Source organism: Tachypleus tridentatus, chromosome 1, assembly GCF_004210375.1.
Source record: "Tachypleus tridentatus isolate NWPU-2018 chromosome 1, ASM421037v1, whole genome shotgun sequence".
Lineage (NCBI taxonomy): Eukaryota > Metazoa > Arthropoda > Merostomata > Xiphosura > Limulidae > Tachypleus > Tachypleus tridentatus.
The window spans coordinates 167,644,822-167,650,251 of record NC_134825.1 but is presented as its reverse complement, the minus strand read 5'-3'; the positions used below and the strand labels follow the sequence as shown (position 1 = coordinate 167,650,251).

The 5,430-nt window shown below is 36.7% G+C and overlaps 1 non-coding gene across 1 annotated transcript; it reads left to right on the top strand.

Moving 5' to 3' along the window:
- Window positions 1-464: 464 nt before the first annotated feature.
- TRNAP-UGG (transfer RNA proline (anticodon UGG)) lies at window positions 465-536 on the top strand. The gene has a single exon. It is a non-coding gene; the product is annotated as a tRNA-Pro (tRNA).
- The last annotated feature ends 4,894 nt before the right edge of the window (window positions 537-5,430 follow it).

The window sequence follows — 5,430 nt, the reverse complement described above, 5'->3', positions numbered from 1 at the left end:
AATTTCTAATATGCAAACCGTATTCTAAGACTGTTTCCTTCTTGCTGCAGTAATTGATTTCGTGGTGACGTCATAATCGTTCTCTTGATCTGTCACTCGAGAAATATCTTTATAATTTTAAAGTGTAAATGAATTTCGTGAGAATTTTGATAAGAGATGCCTCGGCATGGTCATTAGACTCTAAATCCGAATGTCGCAGGTTCGAACCTCGGTTGCACCAAACATGGTCGCCCTTTCAGCCATGGAGGCGTTATGATATGACCATCAAACCAACTATTCGTTGATAAGAGAATAGCCCAAGTGTAAGCTGTGGGTAATGATCCATTTTGTAGTACTTTTAGAGTTTTTGAGGTGACAGCTTGTTAATACCCTTATAGAACAACTTTAATTTACTTAGACGAAATATATGCATTATCAAACTAAATAGATATTTTCATATACTTTACAAATGGATGTCGAAAATCGGCTCGTTGGTCTAGGGGTATGATTCTCGCTTTGGGTGCGAGAGGTCCCGGGTTCAAATCCCGGACGAGCCCTTTTCTTTCACTTTCAGTAATACTTCTGAGAAGTGAAAAAGATGTATTCTTCTTACACTATTTTATATCCATATACCAAGATTGGATGTGTTTGTCATGCATAAATTTATATATTTGCAGAAATGTAAAGTTTTCATTACACCGCGAGGGGAACCTGAAGATTTACTAAAACCTCCTTCCCCTAAACTCCTGGATTCACCAGCTTCAAAAATGGGCTCTTACGTAAATAAAATCTAAACGCTCTAAATATCTTTCGTAACTTCAATACCTCTCGGTGGACTCAGCAGATATCCCGATCTAGCATTGCTTCAAGACAACACACACACCCGTTCCTAACATGATTGAAGAAATTAAAGTCGCATTACAGCGACGATGATAATAAACTGAAAAAAAATGTGAAATAATAACACATAAATGTCTGTGTGTCACGTGTGTCAAAGCAGCTCTGTGAAATAGTATTTCAAAACCGCTTACGTGTCACAGCATCCCTGAAATACATTTGTTCAAGGCTGTCTGTTTGCCACGTATGCTATCGCGGCCCTGTAAAATACTAGTTCAAGACTTTCTCTGTGTCACGTACTTTAAAGCAACCCTGCAAGTACAATGTCAGAATATCATTCATTTATATTAAAATGCAAAATAATTTATTGTGGTTTAATTATTTATCAAAATGAATATAACATAACATAAACAAAAACTAATATATCTATCCAACTACATCTAGATGAGATAGTAACAAGTAATTCCATTTTGTTAATTTGGAAATTTTTGTATACTCAAAATATACATTCATCCTGCCATTTGCCCTGATTCAGATCTCATTAACCTCTGTAATATTTAAGGTGTATTTGATTTTGCCGATATAATAATAGTAATGATGCCATTTCTTTATAGTACACTTTCAAACTTAATTGTTAAAGCCACGACGCTGCCTCGTAAGAGCGGAAACAGAAACACGTGTTTAGTCAAATTAATAAATATTAACAAAAGGAGAAAATTTTATTCAAACTATCACACTTTAACCAATAATATATTTCCAGATTTTACGAAATTCTTCAAAAATCCCAATTACTCAATTTCCATAAAGAAACAGATATAGAAAAAAAAGAGTTGTGCAAAAAAGAAAGTGATCGTTACGGCTACAAAACGTCATGATATTGCAAGATAAACGTCATCTAGCTGGACAACCGTAAGTTTTCAGATTTTCAACACCAGATTAAGAGTTTCGATTTCCCATGGTAGACACAGGAGAGAACCAGATGTGGCTTTACGATCATAGAAGAACAAATGGGTGAGAAAAAGTCCCGGTTAATATGAGTTTAAATTTATTAAACAAATCTGTAAATCTACTTTTTGCAAAAACTGTCATATAAAACCATTGCAACCTTGTTGCTAATAAAGATATACAGGTTAGTTTATACAGTCTGGTAGATATATGATAGCCCACCATGGCCAGGTAGTTAAAGAACTCGACTCGTAATCCGGGTGTTGTTGTTTTTTGTGTTCCAGGAAGAAGTTAGGGAACAAAGCTGAAGGAAGGGCGGGACCTCCGTTTTTTTTAAATAATCTTCCAACCGGTTTTTCTACCAGTTTTTGACCGGTTGGGCATGGCTAGTTACTTATAAGTTTCTCCTTTTAGGCAATAGCAAATTACCTGTGTATTGCGTGTAATAGCAGGAATATGTGTATTTGTTACGGTAAACATTTGCGTTTCGTTAAAGCGTACACACACAATCTCGTTGAAATGACTTTGGCATCAAATCGCTAAGTCTTAACTTATTGAGCATTTATTACTTACTAACATAAGCTAGTTTGTTTTTATTTTATTAAACACGAGAACTTTGTGAGCATATTTCTCTTGGTTCATCGGCAGTGAACGTTACATGAATACACTTTACTGAGAAACAAGCAAATTCATTTTAAATTTATGGTATTTCCTAAACAAGATTCACACCCACAATTTTCTTTTTTTTAACAGAAATATATCTTAATATACAAACGGATAAACAATACAATTTATAGTAATGCTATCCGTTCTTAAATTAGCAGTGTTAGACCAGAGTTTAGGCAGCTAGTCAACGCCACCCACAGCCAGCTCTTGGGCTACTCTTTTCCCGACGATTAGTGGGATTGACCGTCACATTATAACGCTCCCAAGGTTGAAAGGGCGAGCATGTTTGGTGCGACGGGGATTCGAATCCGCGACCCTGATATTAGAAGTCGAGCGCCTTGACTACCTGGCCATGCAGGGGCAGATTCATTAATAAATAAAGTAATATCTAGCTTGTAAATAAGTATCATTAGAGCAAAATAAATGGAAGTCTGAACGAGATCAATATTGCTCAACTATTCCGTAATATATAACAGGATTAAGAAATTTATTACTTAACTACAATGCTGAATCTATTTTTAAATGTTTTGAGAGAAAGGTAACATATTCCTATATTTGGAGGCGGAGGGTGCTTCAAATTTAAATATTTTTTTTAAACCAAAAAAAAAAATTGTTTTTACATATACATTCATGTGAAAAAGTTAGGACTCTTTATTAAAGCCTGTGTATTTTTGTAACATTTTTGGATATAAAGATATTTCATCTCAATTTTAACAATACTGAGAGATAATAGGAATATAACTAAACAATTAAGATTAAAGAAAAGACTTTTCAAGATCTTCTGTAAATGTAATTCTACACAAATGCATATTCTAACTGAGGAAAAGTTAGGACACCCTACCTCCTTTGGCTGAAATAACTGCAATGAGACGCTTCTTGTAGCCGTCTACCAGTCTCTGGCATCGGTCTGAAGAAAATTTGCCCCACTCCTTAATGCAGAATTCTTTCATCTGTCAGATGTTTGAGGGGTTTCTTGCATGTTCAGCCCGTTTCAACTCACCACACGGCATCTCAATGGGATTAAGATCTGAAATTTCACTCAGCCATTCCAGGACTCTCCATTTATTAGTTTTCAGCCAGTCTTTGGTGGATTTACTGGTATGTTTTAGGTCATTGTCGTGTTGCAGGGTCCAGTTCCGCTTCAGCTTTAATTTTCTTAGAGATGGACTCACATGTTCCTCAAGCACCCTCTGATACTCAGTAGAATGCATAGTGGATTCTATTATTGTGAGCTGTCCAGGTCCTGCTACAGCAAAGCAGCCTCAAACCATGACACTTCCACTTCCATGCTTCACAGTTGGTATGAGGTTCTTTTTCTGGAATTCTCTATGTTGTTTTCGCCAAACATGTCCTCTGTTCTGGTGTCCATATATTTCAATTTTGGACTCATCTGCCCAAAGAACATTATTTCAGAAGTCCTGGTCTTTGTCTACATTCACTCTGGCAAACTTCAGACTGGCCTTGATGTTTCTCTTAGAGAGCAAAGGTTTCCTCATTGCACACCTTCCATGCAAATTAAACTTGTGCAGTCTCTTTCTGATTGTAGAGACATGCACTTTCACATCAACAGTAGCCAGAGCCTGCTGTAGGTCCTGTGATGACATGTTAGGGGGCTTGGACACCTCTTTTAGCATCTTGCGGTCTCCTCTCGGGGTGAGCTTGCTTGGACGATCAGACCGGGGCATGTTGGCAGTTGTTTTGAAAGACCTCCACTTGTTAACTATTTTCTGGACAGTGTAATGGCTGATTTCAAAATCCTTTGGGATCTTTTAAAATCCGTTACCAGTCTCATAAGCTGCTTCAATTTTCTTTTTGAAGGCCTCAGACACCTCAAGGTGTTCACTCTCATTTCAACAGTCAGGAGCACACCAAACTAAATGTCTGAAGTTTAAATATGGCAAGCCTCATTGAAAATGCTGAGTAACGATCTGCTAATCATGTACACCTGGTGTGATACACCTGTGTATGAGTTTAGCCATGTTGAGTGGGAATAAATGTGGGCTTGTGCGAACTTTTTCCTCAGATAGAATATGCATTTTTGTAAAATTACATTTAGAGTCGATCTTGAAAAGTCTTTTCTTCAATTTTCATTGTTTAGTTATATTTCTATAATCTCTCAGTATTGTTAAAATTCAGATTAAATATTTGTATATCTAAAAATGTTACAAATATACACAGGCATTCATAGGGTGACCTAACTTTTTCATATGACTGTATATAGGTCTACTGTTTAGTCGAAGAAATATCTCATTATTGCTAGAAAGGGGAATTCATATGAGAGAAATACAGTTGTGTTAACTTCGGTTTATTTTATTCCTCAGTGACACAGAAGTATATCTGCGGACTTAGACATAACAGTAATCAGACTTTGATATACGTGATGATCAGAGCGCAGATAGCCCATTGTGTAGCTTTGTGCTTAACTACAAAAGAACAAATATTCCTCACAATTACTACTGAAAGGATCAAATCAGACATTTGCGAGAAATCAAAATCCATGAGGCCAGGTGCAATCGATAATGAATTGGATCTGGAACAATCAGAAATGTTTGTTATTAACAGTATTATGAGAGGCAAAGTTGTGATGTAAATCACGTTCTTTCGTGATATTTTAAGCATTATTACCTGGATTCTAACTTGGAAGTTTTACATCGCGTAAATTTCATTCCTACCAGCTTTGGCTAGGTGGATAAGGCACTCGACTCGTAATTTTAGGATCACGGGTTCGAATCCCTGTCATATCAAACATGATCGCTTTATCAGCCGTGGAGGTGTTATAATACGACGGACATTCCCACTATTCGTTGGTAGAAGTGTAGCTCAAGAGCTGGTGGTGGATGGTGATGACTAGCTGTCTTCCCTCTACTCTTACACTGCTGAATTAGGGAGGGCTAGTGCAGATAGTCCTCGAGTATCTTTGCGCGAAATTCAAAACAAACAAAATCTACCAGCTAATACTTGGGAAGCTAGTGGCATTGTACATTGGTAGTAAATAATAATATG